General features: G+C 38.4%; 1 pseudogene; it reads right to left on the reverse strand.

Annotated features, from left to right (window-relative positions):
* The window catches only part of LOC136153874 (nuclear RNA export factor 3-like), a 28,424-nt pseudogene extending 11,508 nt beyond the window's left edge, over positions 1-16,916 (reverse strand).
* Between the last annotated feature and the right edge of the window lie 1,704 nt (positions 16,917-18,620).

An 18,620-nucleotide genomic window follows, 5' to 3' on the forward strand; every position in this document is an offset into this window, starting at 1 on the left:
TTATTTGTAAAATATTTAGAACATATTTTAGACCAAAAGTTTAGCATTATATAATATAAATAAATCTGATAAGTAAAGAGGGTCATTTAAAGTCTCTCAAAACTTTTGAATGAGAACTGTGATTCACAACATATAAAGATCAAACAAATACAAAAACAATTATATATGCAAGTATATATGCATGTACAATGCTGGGAAAGTGTGAAGGCAGGAGAAGAAGGGGATGACAGAGGACGAGATGGTTGGATGACATCACCAACTTGATGGCCATGAGTTTGAGTAAGCTCCAGGAGTTGGTGACAGACAGGGAAGCCTGGCGTACTGCAGTCCATGGGGTCACAAAGAGTTGAACACAACTGAACTGAACTGATATGCGTGTACATATATTTATATATGCATATATACATAAACATGCATATATACATGTGGAACATACTATATATACATACTGTGAGCAAAATTTGGAAGAAAAGATGTTCATGTCAATTTACTTATATAATATGGTACACAGAGAAATGTATCTGGGGAACATAAACTAAATGGTCAAGAATATACTTCTTGTTATGGAAAAAGATAAAAAAATTAAAAAAATATTTTTTCTATCATATACACATTCCTGCATTTCATTAGTTTTGAAAACAAAGATATTAATTTGAAATCAGAAAAGTAAATAATTAAAATTTTATAACATTACAGTATACAGCTAGTTGTGAATTTCATTGCAAAAAATAATATATGTGACTTAACTGTATTTATATATGAATCTGTATATTCTTTCACATTACCCTTGTCTTTCAATATCACATTTATTGGTTTTCAGTCACAGTTGGGAGGGAGGGGCTTTAGAAAAGTTATGCTGCTAGATTTAATGTACATGGACTCTGACTCACCCTTACTGCTTCATTTACCACAAACCCTATCAGATATTTTCTGGTGATGGGCACCTTCCTCTTTTCCTCCTTCTAAGGCTTTTATTCCAGATGTGTTCACAAGGTGGCACAGACCTCCAGTTTTTGAATTTTATCCAGTGAAAAATGTTATTTGGGAAAAGGAATGAAAAATGTTTTAAAAGTTGCTTTGAATTGTGAGTGGTGGAAGAACATATAAAATAAATTCATGTTGAAATTGCTTTACCTAACGATTTTCTTCTTCCTTGTGGTTTCCCAGATAGAAATCACAGTAATAACATAACTCTTCTTAGAGGACTGCTGCTTAGTATATGCCTGAGGTGGGAGCAAGGAAGTCAGAAGGGGTTCATGTACATCTCTCTACAGCTATCCTGTTAAGGTTCACAAGGTATTTCCCTGAGTGATAGACTGCTGGGTAAGAGATTTCCACTCTGGATTTTCCAAAGGGATGAACCAGGTTACAGAGTATTTCCTTCCTGTTATATTTGGCTCATCTCCATCCTTTCTTCTTCTGCTGGCTAAAACCTCCTTAGCCTCAGATCTCAGCTTAAAGGTCACTTCATGTGAGAAGTCCCAGACACACCCTACTGGTGTGATTACCACTAGGCATATAGTGGGCTTCTCTTGTGGTTCAGGTGGTAAAGAATCTGCCTGCAATGTGGGAGACTTGGGTTTGATCCCTGGGTTGGGAAGATCCTCTGGAGAAGGCAATGGCAACCCACTCCAGTACTCTTGCCTGGAGAATTTCATGGACAGAGGAGTGGGGCAGGCTGCAGTCCATGGAATCGCAGAGTCGGACAAGACTGTGCAACTAACTTTCACTTTTTCATTTTTTTCAGTTATATAGTGACTCCACCACATTTGCCATCTCCAGACACACTTTGCATGTGAAAGGGGACCAAAGGCTGTGAGCTCACAAGTTTTCATAGGCTGTAGCATCATACAGTGGACTTCAGATGCTGAAGTTTTCAAGTATCTTCTCTGAAGATTCACATAAAATTCACTCTTCCACTTTGAAGGCAGATGCCGGGGACACCGGACACTTCAGCAAAGTGTAGTCCTCCGACAACAACCAGAGTCTGTATTTATGAGAACCTGTGGCAGCTGGGGATTATTGCTCCTTCTCTAAAAGAGCCCATGTGAGCACAGTAATGACAGTCTTCATTTTTAGGAGATGTGGTCTTGCATGACAAAGACCAAATGAATCTTCCAGAGGTAGAATTGCAAGTCTTAAAATTTTTGAATAATTTGCTTTGTGGAATACTCTTAAATATGTTTCAAAATATTTAAATGAACTTAAATGAAACTTTAACTTTAAATGAAAATAATAAAACAAATAAAGAAGAAGAAAAATATTCCATTAACCTCTGATGAGCTATCACCATTTTTATATTCTCATTAATTATGTGCATAAAATGACACTGGCTTATCTTTTAATCTATGTATAACATTTAATCCTTTTGACATAACTACAAACTCCACGTTGTGATTGATTCCTTATAGGTGATGAAGCTGAGCCTCAGCCAGACCTGACTGAGACTAAAGCCTCTGGGTGACCTTTACTGTCTTGTGATTTCAATAAATCCTGACAAAGACCATAGGAGGGAGAGAGTGCTCACTTCCTGGATGGGGAAACCTGAGGTTTGGGACCTACTTTAATGGCCCACACTGCCTCACATCATGTTCCTATTCATTGGCTGGTTCCAGACTGGGACCCATGTCTTCTGAACCTAAACTTTACTCGTCCTACCAATTAACTCAGCCTTGCCTCAATTATAGATACAAATATATGTTGGAAATATTGTGAGTTGATTGCATACCACTGCAAGAAAGCCCATATTGCAACAAAGTGAATAACATAAATTTTTTGGTTCTCCATGTCTTATATTGTACTGTAGACTGTTAAGTGTACAATGCATTGTCTAAAAAACAAAGTATATATCTTAATTAAAAATACTTGATTGCTGAAACTTGCTAACAAATATCTGAAAGTTCAGCGAGCCATGATCTTTTGGCTGGTGGAAGGTCATGTGTGGTTTTTGATGGCTGCTGACTGATTAGGGTGGTGGTTGTTGAAGGTTGGGGTGGCTGTGGTAATTTCTTTAAATGAAACAACAATAAAGTTTGCTGTACCAATTGACTCTTCTTTCTCAGAAATGATTTCTCCATAGCATGCTATGTTGTTTGATAGCATTTTACTCACTGCAGAATTTCTTTCAAAACTGGAGTCTATTCTCTCAAAGCCTGCCACTGTTTCATCAACTAAGTTTATGGAATATTCTAAATCCCTTATTGTCATTTCAGCAATCTTTACAGCATCTCCACCAGGGGCAGATTCCTTTTAAGAAACCACTTTCTTCACTCTCATAAGAAACAGCTCCTCGGGGTTAAAGTTTTATCATGAGATTTCAAAAAATGCATTCACATATTCAAGCCCCTTTTCTGTTTCTAGTTCTTTTGCTATTTCCTGAGACCATAAAACTCCCAGATGAAAATATAAGAAAAAACTCCTTGGCATTGGTCGTGGCAATAATTTTTGGATATATTATAAAAGTACAAGTAACAAGAGCAGAAATCAATAAATGGACCATGAAATGAAACATCTTGCACAACAAAAGAAACAGTCAACCAAATAAAAAAGTAACCTATGGAATTGGAGAAAATCTTTGTAAACTGTATATATAATATGGAATTAATTTTCAAAATATATAAGGAAATCATACAACTCAATGTAGAAAAATCTGATTGAAAGTTGGCAAATGAACTAAAGAGACATTTTCCCAAAGATTATATACAAATGGTCAACATGTATATGAAAAGGTGCCCAATATAATTACGATTGCATAAAGAAGAATAAAATACCTAGAAACAGATTTAACACATGAGGTGAAACACCTCTATAGTGCAAACAGTAAGACATTAGTGAAAGAAAATGAAAAAAAAAAAAAAACCACAAATGGAAAGATATTCCATCTTATGGATTGAAAATCTTAATTTTGTTAAAATGACCATAATACCAAAACTATCTACAGATTCAAATCATCCTCTTTCAAAATGACAATGACATTTATCATAGAACCAAATCAAACAATTCTAAAATTTGAACAAGAAAAGAACCTGAATAGACAAAACAGTTTTGATGGTCACTGGAGTCATCAGAGACTCCTGAAAGAAGAGCTGGGCCTGGGACAGTGGGCAAGATTTATGAGGGGGTGGATTAGGAGGGAGGAGATGGGGAGTCCACTCTGATTGGAGTGAAAAGTGGGGGCTCCCAGGTGAGCAGATAAGGCTCAGAGGTAACTGATAGGGCACTCCAGGGGACTGAGGCCATATGGGTGTAGGACTGACTGGGGAAGGACCATATTTGCCTCCATGGACACTACACAGCCCCTTTATACACTGAAATGGCACAACAATGGTAACGAGTAAAGTGCCCCACATGTCTGTCACTGGTCCATGGGGCAGAGAAGGACCAAGTCCATTGACGGTAGGGAAGTTGTGCTGATATTCAGTTCCCTGAACCTCCTTAAAGTAGGAAGCAGACATAAAGGGGGAGGATTCATGACTAAGGGATCCCGCACACCATCTGGAAACCATACACCCTCATTAGTTTCTATCTGACTCCATGGGACTCCATCGAGTCAGATAGAAACGAATGAAAGTGGACTCCATCTACCAGTGAGGTCCTACCGGCCTCCTGGAGTCGCATTCCTAACCAGAGCACTCTGTCCACCTGTTAGCTCTCCCCACACTCTGGTTTGTTCCATCTCTGCATCTTCGGTGACAGCACTCAGGCTTTTCTTCTCCTTTGTTGCCTCAACTCCTTTCATCAGCTCAGTGAGGTGTATCACAACACATCACTGCTAAGACAAGCTAACCCCAAATTTAATATTCATCTACACTATCATTTACATATTGCTTTTTTGCACTTCCCATTTCTGCAGAACTAAAATCTGACAGCCACAACCTGGTCAAAAAAGACAGTGACTGCAAGGAGTGTGTTTTCCTGTATCCACACTAACACACAAGACTTTTTTTCATTTTATGGATGCCTCAGTTTTGAATGTGGTCTAATTTTGTATTACTAGTGTTGGCCATGTGTATAGATTATTTTGGGTTGCACAAAGAAGGTGCTTGCTGTACAAAAAAGATCTTAATGATTGGGAAAACAACAATAATGTAGTCCCTCACCCAGAGCCAGACATCTTGAAGTGTGAAGTCAAGTGGACCATAGAAAGCATTACTACAAAGCAAGTGGAGGTGATGGAATTTCAGCTGAGCTATTTAATGTCCTAAAAGATGATGCCGTTAAAGTGCTGTCCTCAATATGCCATCAAATATGACCACAGGACTGGAAAAGGTTAGTTTCCGAAGAAAGGCAATGCCAAAGAATATTCCAACTACTGCACAACTGCACTCATTTCACATGCTAGCAAGGTAATGCTCAAAATCCTTCAAGCTGGGCTTCAACAGTATGAGAACCAAGAACTTCCAGATGTACAGTCTGGTTTGGCAGAGGAACCAGAGATCAACTTGGCAAACATCTGTTGGATCATAGAAAAAACAAGGGAATTCCTAGATAGGAAAAGAAGAAGTGAAACTCTCGCTGTTTGCAGATGACATGATCCTCTACATAGAAAACCCTAAAGACTTTTCCAGAAAATTGCTAGAGCTAATCAATGAATATAGTAAAGTTGCAGGATATAAAATTGACACACAGAAATCCCTTGCATTCCTATATACTAGCAATGAAAAAACAGAAAGAGAAATTAAGAAAATAATACCATTCACCACTGCAACAAAAAGAATAAAATACTTAGGAGTATATCTACCTAAAGAAACAAAAGACCTATACATAGAAAACTATAAAACACTGATGAAAGAAATCAAAGAGGACACAAACAGATGGAGAAACATACCGTGTTCATGGATTGGAAGAATCAATATTGTCAAAATGACTATTCTACCCAAAGCAATCTATAGATTCAATGCAATCCCTATCAAGCTACCAACGGTATTTTTCACAGAACTAGAACAAATAATTTCACAATTTGTATGGAAATACAAAAACCCTCGAATAGCCAAAGTAATCTTGAGAAAGAAGAATGGAACTGGAGGAATCACCCTCCCTGACTTCAGACTCTACTACAAAGCCACAGTCATCAAGACAGTATGGTACTGGCACAAAGACAGAAATATAGATCAATGGAACAGAATAGAAAGCCCAGAGATAAATCCTATGGACACCTTATCTTTGACAAAGGAGGCAAGGATATACAAGGGAAAAAAGACAACCTCTTTAACAAGTGGTGCTGGGAAAACTGGTCCACCATATGGAAAAGAATGAAACTAGAAAACTTTCTAACACCATACACAAAAATAAACTCAAAATGGATTAAAGATCTAAATGTAAGACCAGAAACTATAAAACTCCTAGAGGAGAACATAGGCAAAACACTCTCTGACATAAATCTCAGCAAGATCCTCTATGACCCACCTCCCAGAATATTGGAAATAAAAGCAAAACTAAACAAATGGGACCTAATGAAACTTAAAAGCTTCTGCACTACAAAGGAAACTATAAGTAAGGTGAAAAGACAGCCCTCAGATTGGGAGAAAATAATAGCAAATGAAGCAACAGACAAAGGATTAATCTCAAAAATATACAAGCAACTCCTACAGCTCAATTCCAGAAAAGTAAATGACCCAATCAAAAAATGGGCCAAAGAACTAAACAGACATTTCTCCAAAGAAGACATACAGATGGCTAACAAACACATGAAAAGATGCTCAACATCACTCATTATCAGAGAAATGCAAATCAAAACCACAATGAGGTACCATTACACACCAGTCGGGATGGCTGCTATCCAAAAGTCTACAAGCAATAAATGTTGGAGAGGGTGTGGAGAAAAGGGAACCCTCTTACACTGTTGGTGGGAATGCAAACTAGTACAGCCACTATGGAGAACAGTGTGGAGATTTCTTAAAAAACTGGAAATAGAACTGCCATATGACCCAGCAATACCACTTCTGGGCATACACACTGAGGAAACCAGATCTGAAAGAGACACGTGCATCCCAATGTTCATTGCAGCACTGTTTATAATAGCCAGGACATGGAAGCAACCTAGATGCCCATCAGCAGATGAATGGATAAGGAAGCTGTGGTACATATACACCATGGAATATTACTCAGCCATTAAAAAGAATTCATTTGAATCAGTTCTAATGAGATGGATTAAACTGGAGCTCATTATACAAAGTGAAGTAAGCCAGAAAGATAAAGAACATTACAGCATACTAACACATATATATGTAATTTAGAAAGATGGTAATGATAACCCTATATGCAAAACAGAAAAAGAGACACAGAGGTACAGAACAGACTTTTGAACTCTGTGGGAGAAGGTGAGGGTGGGATGTTTTGAAAGAACAGCATGTATATTATCTATGATGAAACAGATCACCAGCCCAGGTGGGATGCATGAGACAAATGCTCGGGCCTGGTGCACTGGGAGGACCCACAGGAGTCAGGTAGAGAGGGATGGGGGAGGGGGGATCGGGATGGGGAATACGTGTAACTCTATGGCTGATTCATGTCAATGTATGACAAAATCCACTGAAATATTGTGAAGTAATTAGCCTCCAACTAATAAAAAAATTAGAAAAAAAAAGAAAGTAAAAGCAAGGGAATTCCAGAAAAACACTACTTATGCTTCCTTGATTACTCTAAAGCCTTTGACTGTATGGATCACAAGTCTGTGGAAAATTTTAAAAGAGATAGGAATACCAGACCATCTTACTTGCCACTTGGGAAACCTGTATGCAGGTCAAGAAGCAACAGTTAGAATCAGACATGGAACAATGGACTGGTTCCAAATTGGGAAAGGAGTACATCAAGACTGCTTACTATCACTCTGTTTATTTAACTTATCTGCAGAGTATATCATGTGAAATGCTGGGCTGGATGGATCACAAACTGGAATTAGATTGCTGGGAGAAATATCAATAACCTCAGATATGCAGATGACACCACACTAATGGCAGAAAGCAAAGAAAAACTAAAGAGCTTCTTGGTGAAGGTGAAAGAGGAGAGTTAAAAAAATGGCTTAAAATTCAACATTCAAAAAATGAAGATAATGGCATCTGGTCCCATCACTTTATGGCAAATAGATGGGGAAAAAATGGAAACAGTGATAGATTTTATAGTCTTGGGCTCCAAAATTACTGCAGGTGGAGACTGCAGCCATGAAATTAAAAGATGACTGCTCCTTGGAAGAGAAGTTATGACAAACCTACACAGCATATTAAAAAGCAGAAACATTGCTGACAAAGGTTCATCTTGTCAGAGGTATGGTTCTTCCAGTAGTCATGTATGGATGTGAGAGTTAGACCATAATGAAGGCTGAGTGCCAAAGAATTGATGCTTTTGAACTTTGGAAAAGACCTTTGAGAGTTCCTTGCACTGCAAGGAGATCAAATCAGTGAATCCTAAAGGAAATCAATCCTGATTATTCATTGGAGGTATTGATGCTGAGGCTGAAGCTCCAACACTTTGCAACCTGATGTGAAGGGTTGACTAATTAGAAAAGGCCCTGATGCTGGGAAAGATTGAAGGCAAGAGGAGCAGGGGATGACAGAGGACAAGATGGTTGGATGGTATAACTGATTCAACAGACATGAGTTTGAGCAAGTGATGGGAGATGGTGAAGGTAGGTAAGCCTGGTGTGCTGCAGTCTGTGGGGTCACAAAGAGTCAGACATATCTGAGCACCTGAACAACAACAAGAAAATAAAGCAGTAATACATGGACAGCATATATTATCCGTGAAACCATTATGCATGGTGAACAATTCAAACATAAAAGATCAAATAGTATATGGCTCAATTTGTAGGGAGTATTCAAAACAGGCAATTCAGTGACAGAAAAAATTCAGTGCTTGCCTGGGACAAAATATGGTTATGGGAATTTACTCTTTTCAAAGATTATGGGATTTTGGGGACAATGGAAATGTCTAAAATTCACTTATAGTGATGCTTGCTTGCATTTACTAAAAATCATCACACTGTACTCTTAAAATGTGTGAACTTTATTGCCTGAAAATTTTACCCAAGGAAAGCTGTTTAACATGTGTTGACCTCATCTTTTGTACCACAGTAACAAGCAAATTATATTCAGGACATAGTTAAGGATAATGATAAGATTTGGTTATAAGTATTGCCATTCTGATAATTCCCTACCTTCATCTCTCAGCCTGGGTTTAGGGAGGGAAGACAAAGGAGTAGCAAGGTCGTGGAGTGGTTGAAAGAAACAGAAGGAAATGTGGTTGTAAGTGCATGCAGACACAAGCACATGCACACATACACTGACACTCTCACCGTAGATTTTCGTATGTCAACCAGGCTGGGTAGATTCTAGGACTCTCAGAAGACAGTTGCTGTACTCAAAAAGGACATTCAGATACCAGTGCAAATAGTCACATGAATCCTGAACTGTGCGTTTCTGCACTGTTAAATCTCATCCACACATTCACAATGGGTGATATAAGAAACCCTAAATTTCCAAATAGCATGAGGTTGTGAGAATCAATTATTTTTTTCCCAATTACTTTTATTAGTTGGAGGCTAATTACTTTACAATACTGTAGTGGTTTTTGCCATACATTGACATGAATCAGCCATGGGTGTACATGTGTCCCCCATCCTGAAACTCCTCCCACATCCCTCCCCATCCCATCCCTCAGGGTCATCCCAGTGCAGCAGTACTGAGCTCCCTGTCTCATGCATTGAACCTGGACTGGCGATCTATTTCACATATGATAAAATACACGTTTCAATGCTATTCTCTCAAATCATCCCACCCTCGCCTTCTCCCACAGAGTCCAACAGTCTGTTCTTTACACCTATGTCTCTTTTGCTGCCTCGCATATAGGGTCATTGTTACCATCTTTCTAAATTCCATATATATATGTGTGTGTTAATACACTGTATTGGTGTTTTTCTTTCTGACTTACTTCACTCTGTATGATAGGCTCCAGTTTCATCCACCTCATTAGAACTGATTCAGATGCATTCTTTTTAATATTTCATTGTGTATATGTATGACTGCTTTCTTATCCATTCATCTGCCAATGGACATATAGGTTGCTTCGATGTCCTAGCTATTGTAAACAGTGCTTCAGTGAACACTGGTGTACACATGTCTCTTTCAATTCTGTTTTCTTTGGTGTGTATGCCCAGCAGTGGTTTTGCTGGGTCGTATGGAAGTTCTATTTTCAGTTTTTTAAGGAATCTCCACACTGTTCTCCATAGTGGCTGTACTAGTTTGCATTCCCACCAACAGTGTAAGAGGGTTCCCTTTTCTCCACACCCTCTCCAGCATTTGTTGTTTGTAGACTTTTGGATAGTGGCCATTCTGATCCCCATGAGATGGTACCTCATTGTGGTTTTGATTTGCATTTCTCTGATAATGAGTGATATTGAGCATCTTATCATGTGTTTGTTAGCCATCTGTATGTCTTCTTTGGAGAAATGTCTGTTTAGTTCTTTGGCCCATTTTTTGATTGGGTCATTTATTTTTCTGGAATTGAGCTGTAGGAGTTGCTTGTATATTTTTGAGATTAATCCTTTGTCTGTTTCCTCATTTGCTATTATTTTCTCCCAATCTGAGGGCTGTCTTTTCACCTTGCTTATTGTTTCCTTTGTTGTGCAAAAGCTTTTAAGTTTCATTAGATCCCATTTGTTTAGTTTTGCTTTTATTTCCAATATTCTGGGAGGTGGGTCATAGAGGATCTTGCTGAGATATATGTCAGAGAGTGTTTTGCCTATGTTTTCCTCTAGGAGTTTTATAGTTTCTGTTCTTAAATTTAAATATTTAATCCACAGTGAGTGTATTTTTTGTATGGTGTTAGAAAGTTTTCTAGTTTCATTCTTTTCCATATGGTTGACCAGTTTTCCCAGCACCACTTGTTAAAGAGATTGTTTTTTTCTCCATTGTATATTCTTGCCTCTTTTGTCAAAGGTAAGATGTCCACAGATGCATGGATTTATCGCTGAGCTTTTTATTTTGTTCCATTGATCTATATTTCTGTCTTTGTGCCAGTACCATACTGTCTTGATGACTGTAGCTTTGTAGTATAGTCTGAAGCCAGGCAGGTTGATTCTTCCAGTTCCATTCTTCTTTCTCAAGATTACTTTGGCTATTCGAGGTTTTTTGTATTTCCATGCAAATTGTGAAGTTATTTGTTCTAGTTCTGTGAAAAATACCGTTGGTAGCTTGACAGGGATTGCATTGAATCTACAGATTGCTTTGGGTAGTATACTCGTTTTCACTATATTGATTCTTCCCATCCATGAACAAGTATATTTCTCCATCTATTTGTGTCATCTTTGATTTCTCTCATCAGTGTTTTATAGTTTTCTATATATAAGTCTTTCATTTCTTTAGGTAGATTTATTCCTAAGTATTTTATTTTTTTTGTTGCAACGGTGAATGCTATTGTTTTCTTAATTTCTCTTTCTGTTTCTTCATTCTTAGTGTAGAGGAATGCAAGGGATTTCTGTGTCTTAATTTTATACCCTGCAATTTTACTATATTCATTGATTAGCTCTAGTAATTTTCTGATGGTGCCCTTAGGGTTTTTTATGTAGAGGATCATGTCATCTGCAAACAGTGAGAGTTTTACTTGTTCTTTTCCAATCTGGATTTATTTTATTTCTTTTTCTTCTCTCATTTCTGTTGCTAAAAGTTCCAAAACTATACTGAATAGTAGTGGTGACAGTGGGCACCCTTGTCTTGTTCCTGACTTTAGGGGAAATGCTTTCAATTTTTCACCATTGAGGATAATGTTTGCTGTGGGTTTGTCATATATGAATTTTATTATGTTGAGGTATGTTGCTTCTATTTCTGCTTTCTGGAGCTTTTTTTTTTTTTAATCATAAATGTTGAATTTTGTCAAAGGCTTTCTCTGAATCTATTCAGATGATCATAAGGTTTTTATCTTTCAATTTGTTAATGTGGTGTATCACATTGATTGATTTGCAAATGTTGAAGAATCCTTGCATCCCTGAAATAGCCCACTTGGTCATGATGTATGATCTTTTAAATATGTTGAATTCGGTTTTCCAGAATTTTGTTAAGGATTTTTGCATCCTTATTGGCCTATAGTTTTTTTTTTTTTAATGGCGTCTTTGTCTGGTTTTGGTATTAGCATGATGGTGGCCTCATAGAATGAGTTTGGACGTTTTCCTTCCTCTGCAGTTTTCTGGAAGAGTTTGAGTAGGACTGGTGTTAGCTTTTCTCTAAATTTTTGGTAGAATTCAGCTGTGAAGCCGTCTGGTCCTGGGCTTCTGTTTGTTGGAAGATTTCTGATTACAGTTTCGATTTCTGTGCTGGTGATGGGTCTGTTGAGATTTTCTATTTCTTCCTGGTTCAGTCTTAGAAAGTTATACTTTTCTAAGAATTTGTCCATTTCTTCCAAGTTGTCCATTTTATTTGCATATGGTTGCTGATAGTAGTCTCTTATGATCCTTTGTATTTCTGTGCTGTCTGTTGCGATTTCTCCATTTTCATTTCTAATTTTGTTGATTTGATTCTTCTCCCTCTTTCTGTTGATGAGTCTGGCTAATGGTTTGTCAATTTTATTTATCTTCTCAAAGAACAAGCTTTTAGCTTTGTTGATTTTTGCTATGGTCTCTTTGCTTCTTTTGCATTTATTTCTGCCCTAATTTTTAAGATTTCTTTCCTTCTACTAACCCCGGGGTTCTTCATTTCTTTTTCTAGTTGCTTTAGGTGTAGAGTTAGGTTATTCATTTGGTTTTTCTGTTGTTTCCTGAGGTAAGCTTGTTTTGCTATGTCCCTTAGCACTGCTTTTATTGAATTACATAGGTTTTGGGTTGTCGTGTTTTCATTTTCATTCGTTTCTATGCATATTTTGATTTCTTTTGTGATTTGCTGGTTATTCAGAAGTGTGTTGTTTAACTTCCATATGTTTGTATTTTTAATCGTTTTTTTTTTTCCTGTAGTTGACATCTAATCTTACCACACTGTGATCAGATAAGATGCTTGAAATGATTTCAATTTTTTTGAATGTACCAAGGCTAGATTTATGGCCCAGGATGTGATCTATCCTGGAGAATGTTCCGTGTGCACTTGAAAAAAAGGTGAAATTCATTGTTTTTGGGTGAAATATTCTATAGATATCAATTAGGTCTAGCTGGTCCACTGTATCATTTAAGGCTTGTGTTTCCTTGCTAATTTTCTGCTTGGTTGATCTATCCATAGGTGTGAGTGGGGTATTAATGTCTCCCACTCTTATTGTGTTACTGTTAACTTCCCCTTTCATACTTGTTAGCATTTGCCTTATATATTGTGGTTCTCCTATATTGGGTGCATATATATTTATAATTGTTATATCTTCTTGGATTGATCCTTTGATCATTATGTAGTGTCCTTCTTTGTCTCTTTTCATGGCCTCTATTTTATCTGATATGAGTATTGATATTCCTGCTTTCTTTTGGTCTCCATTTGCGTGAAATATCTTTTTCTGGCCGTTCACTTTCAATCTGTCTGTGTCGTTTGTTTTGAGGTGGGTCTCCTGTAGACAGCATATATAGGGGTCTTGTTTTTCTATCCATTCAGTCAGTCTTTGTCTTTTGGTTGGGGCATTCGACCCATTTACATTTAAGGTAATTATTAATAGGTGTGGTCCTGTTGCCATTTACTTTGTTGTTTTGGTTTCGCATTTATACACCCCTTTGTGTTTCCTGTCTAGAGAATATCCTTTAGCATTTGTTGAAGAGCTGGTTTGATGGTGCTGAATTCTCTCAGTTTTTGCTTGTCTGTAAAGCTTTTGATTTCTCCTTCATATTTGAATGAAATCCTTGCTGGGTACAGTAATCTTGGCTGTAGATTTTTCTCTTTCATCACTTTAAGTATGTCCTGCCATTCCTTTCTGGCCTGAAGAGTTTCTATCGAAGGATCAGCTGTTATCCTTATGGGAATCCCCTTGTGTGTTATTTGTTGCTTTTCCCTTGCTGCTTTTAATATTTGCCCTTTGTGTTTGATCTTCATTATTTTGATTAATATGTGTCATGGGGTGTTTCTCCTTGGATTTATCCTGTTTGGGACTCTCTGGGTTTCTTGGACTTGGGTGACTATTTTCTCCCCATTTTAGGGACATTTACATGTATTACCTCCTTAAGTGTTTTCTCAAGGCCTTTCTTTTTGTCTTCTTCTTCTGGGATGCCTATGATTTGAAAGATGGGGCATATGACATTGTATCAGAGGTATCTGAGGTTGTCCTCATTTCTCTTAATTCTTTTTTTCTTCTCTGCTTCATTTATTTCCAGCATTCTGTCTTCCAACTCACTTATCCTATCTTCTGCCTCAGTTATTCTACTGTTGGTTCTCTCCAGAGTGTTCTTGATCTCAGTTATTGCATTATTCACTATTGATTGACTCTTTTTTATTTCTTCTAGGTCCTTGTTAAACATTTCTTGCATCTTCTCAATCCTTGTCTCTAGTCTGTTTATCTGTAACTCCATTTATTTTCAAGATTTTGGATCATCTTTACTATCATTGTTCTGAATTCTTTTTCAGGTAGATTCCCTATCTCCTCCTCTTTTGTTTGGTTTGGTAGGCATTTTTCATGTTCCTTTTCCTGCTGAATCTTTCTCTGCCTTTTCATTTTATTTAGATTTCTGTGTTTGGGGTGGCCTTTCTTTAGGCTGGAAGTTTGTGGTTCATCCTTATTGTGGAGCTTGCTCACTGTGGGTTGGGTTAGACAAGGGGCTTGCCAAGGTTTCCTGGTTAGGGGAGCTTGTATTGGTGTTCTGGTGGGTGAAGTGGGATCTCTTCTCTCTGGAGTGTGATGAATTGTCCAGTAGTGAGTTTTGAAGTGTCTATGGGTTTGGTGTGACTTTGGGCAGCCTGTCTTTTAATGCTCAAAGCTATGTTCCTGTGTTGTTGGAGAATTAGCATGGTATGTCTTGCTCTGGAACTTGTTGGCTCTTGGGTAGAGCTTGGTTTCAGTGTAGGTATGGAGGTTTTTGGATGAGCTCTTGTCGATTAATGTTCCCTGGAGTCAGGAGTTTTCTGGTGTTCTCAAGTTTGGCATTTTAGCCTCCTGCCTCTGGCTTTCAGTCTTATTCTTACAGTAGCCTCAAGACTTCTCCATCCATACAGCACAGATGATAAAACATCTAGGTTAATCATGAAAAGATTCTCCACAGTGAAGGACACGCAGAGAAGTTCACTGAGTTACATGGAGAAGAGAAGAGGGGGAATCAAAAGAGGAGAGAGCAATCTAGCCAGTAATCGATACCCTATGTGCTCTCCACAGTCTGGAACACCCAGAGAGGTTCACGAAGTTATACAGAGAAGAGAAGAGAAGAGGGAGGAAGGAGATAGAGGTGACCAGGAGGAGAAGAGGGGGAGTCAAAAGGAGAGATACAAATCTAGCCAGTAATCAGTTCACTAAGTGTTCTCCACAGCGTGGAACACTCAAAGAGATTCACAGAGTTGGGTAGAGAAGAGAACAGGGAGGGAGGAGATAGAGCTGACCTGGGGGAGAGAAAGGAGAGTTGAAAAGGGGAGAGAGCAATCAAGTCAGTAATCACACTCCCAAGTAAAAATGGGTACTGAAGATTGGATTCTTAAAGGTACAAAATTGATAACAAATACCAAAAAGCAAAGATTAAAAATCTAGAGTAGAAGTTAGACTCTCAAAAATGCTATATTAAAGAAGCAAAACAAAATCACAAAAATTATTAAAGTATATATATATATATGAAATTTGCTTTAAAAACAAGGTCTTTTTTTGGCACGGTAATAGTAGGTTATAAAAATGAGAATTAAAGGAGCACTAAAGATCTTAAAAATAAAAAAAAATTTAAAGCTTGAAAATGATAACAGTAAAATATATCTAGGAATTTCTCTGGAGCTTTTGAGGGCAGTGTGGGGTCAATTCAGTTCCAGATAGTTCCTTGTTCCAACTTATACTTCTTCTCAAGGTCTATAGGCCCCTTCCAAAGTAGTCAGTGCTAACTACAGGGTTTTAATCTGTTGCACCTGTCACTTCCAAAGCGGTTCCCTCCTCTTTGTTTATTTTGGCTTAATCTATTTGCAAGTCTCTTCAGTGTCTGATTTCAGCCCTGACACAACGGGCAAAGATGGTCTCTTATTTAGGCTAACTTGTTCAGTTGTGTTGTGGGGAGGGAGGAACACTGCAAGCAAGTATCACTGGCATGTGTGGGGAGTGCTCCCAGTGTCTGGGCCACACTGGGTTTGACCCCGCTCATCGTGTGTGAACTTTCACGGTCTACACTGCTCAGGCTCCAGGTTGCTCTGCAGGGGAACGGTCTAAAGTGGGCCCTGGGTTGCGTGCGCTTCCCAGGTCTAAGCTGCTCAAGTGCACGTTCTCAGGTATTCCACAAAGGCACAGACTCGGTTGGGCCTGCGTTTTGTGCCCTTCCCAGGTCCGAGTCTCTCAGGCAACCAGGTGCTTGATGAGTGCGCTCTTGCAGCTGGGTGGTGTGTCTTATTCCCTCCCCTGTCCGAGTCCCTCGGTTTCCTGGGTGTGCAGAGAGAGTACTGTCTCAGGTGTGCTGTGTGTCTCCTCTGGGGGGTGGATCTCTGGCTGCAACAATCCTGGCGGATGTCAACCATCCAGGATCCCCAGAAGACTTAATTAGTAACTGCGAGCCTTCTCACAGTTTGGTGGAGGATGCCATCTCTGGGACCAAGATTGCCCCTTGCCTTTTGGCTCTGGCTGTCAGCGGGAGGCATGGGCTGGTCCACAGCCTGCTAGCTTTTCTCTGCTTTATAAGTGGGCCTTGCAGTGCCTTAGGTTAGAGCTTTTCACAGGAAAGTTCTTTCACTCTCTCTCTCTCTGGCTATCCCACAGTTTGTGTTGCTCTCTCACCTTAGGTCTCTCAGATTGTCCTCAGGGCATTCAGGTGTAGCCTGTGCCTCCCTATTCAGCCCCTGCTCGCTGCTGGTGGTCATGAGCGTCTGGGCTACTTCTCTGCTGGGATTGCAGTTAGGTGTGTAATTTGTGGGTTTTTTTCCCCTCCAGGTTATGTTGCCCTCTGTGATTCCAAAACTCCCCACAGACCTGCTGGTGAGAGGGTTTCCTGATGTTTGGAAACTTCTCCTCCTTCACGACTCCCTCCCCAGGACGGGTCTCTGTCCCCAACTCTTTTGTCTCTCTGTTTATCTTTTCTACTTTGTCCTACCTCCTTTCATAGAGAATGGGCTGCCTTTCTGGGTGCCTGGTGTCCTCTGCCAGTGTTCAGAAGCTGTTTTGTGAAATTTGCTCAGCGTTCAAGTGATCTTTCAATGAATTTGTCAGGGAGAAAGTGGTCTACCTGTCCTATTCCTCCACCATCTTAGGACTACCCCCCAGGAAACACAAGTCTTAAATGACACATTAGAGGAGATGGATCTCATTGATATCTTTAGGACATTCCATCCAAATGCAGAAGAATACATCTTCTTCTCAAGTGCACATGGAACATTCTCCAGGATAGACCACATCTTGGGTCACAAATCAAACCTCAGTAAATTTAAGGAAATTGAAATCATATCAAGATCATATCAAGCATCTGCTCTGACCACAGTGCTATGATACTAGATATCAATTATAAGAAAAAAAACTGCAAGAAACACAAACACATGGAGATTTAACAACACATTTCTAAATAACCAAAAGGTTACTGAAGAAATCAAAAGGGAAATAAAAAAATGTCTAGAAACAAATGACAATAAAACACGATAACTCAAAACTTATGGGATGCAGCAAAATCAGTCCTAAGAGGGAAGTTTATAGCAATACAATCCTGCCTCAAGAAACAAGAAAAACATCAAATAGACAGTCTAACTTTACACCTAAAACAACTGGAGAAAGAAGAAGAAGAACAACAACAACAAAACCCCAAAGTTAGTAGAAGGAAAAAAATCATAAAGATCTGAGCAGAAATAAATGAAAAGAAATGAAAGTATCAATAGTAAAGATTAATAAAGCTAAAAGCTAGTTCTTTGAGAAGATAAAAAAAATTGACAAACTTTTAGCCAGATTCATCAAGAAATAAAGAGAGAAGAATCAAATCAACAAAATTAGAAATGAAAAAGGAGAGGTTACAACAGACAATGCAGAAATACAAAGGACTATAAGAGACGATTATGATCAACTATATGGCAATAAAATAGATAACCTGGAAAAAATGGACAGATTCTTAGAAAAGTTCAGTCTTCCAAGACTGAACAAGAAAGAAATAGAAATTATGAACAACCCCACTGAAATTGAAGCTGTGATCAAACATCTCCCAAAAAACAAAAGCCCAGGACCAGATGACTTCACAGGAGAATTCTCTCAAACATCAAACATTTAGAGATGAGTTAATGCCTATCTTTCTAAAACTCTTTCAAAAAATCGCAGAGGAAGGAATACTTCCAAACTCATTCTACAAGGCCACCATCACCCGGATACCCAAACTAGACAAAGATAACACAAAAAATGAAAACTACAGGGCAATATCACTGATGAACATAGATGCAAAATCCTCAAAAAATTTTTATCAAACAGAATTCAACAACACATCAACAAGCTCATACACCATGATCTAGTTGGGTTTATTCCAAGGATGCAAGGATTCTTCAATATACACAAATCACTCAATGTGATACACTATATTAACAAACTGAAAGATA

The sequence above is a fragment of the Muntiacus reevesi genome, chromosome X, assembly GCF_963930625.1.
Source record: "Muntiacus reevesi chromosome X, mMunRee1.1, whole genome shotgun sequence".
Taxonomy (NCBI): Eukaryota; Metazoa; Chordata; class Mammalia; order Artiodactyla; family Cervidae; genus Muntiacus; species Muntiacus reevesi.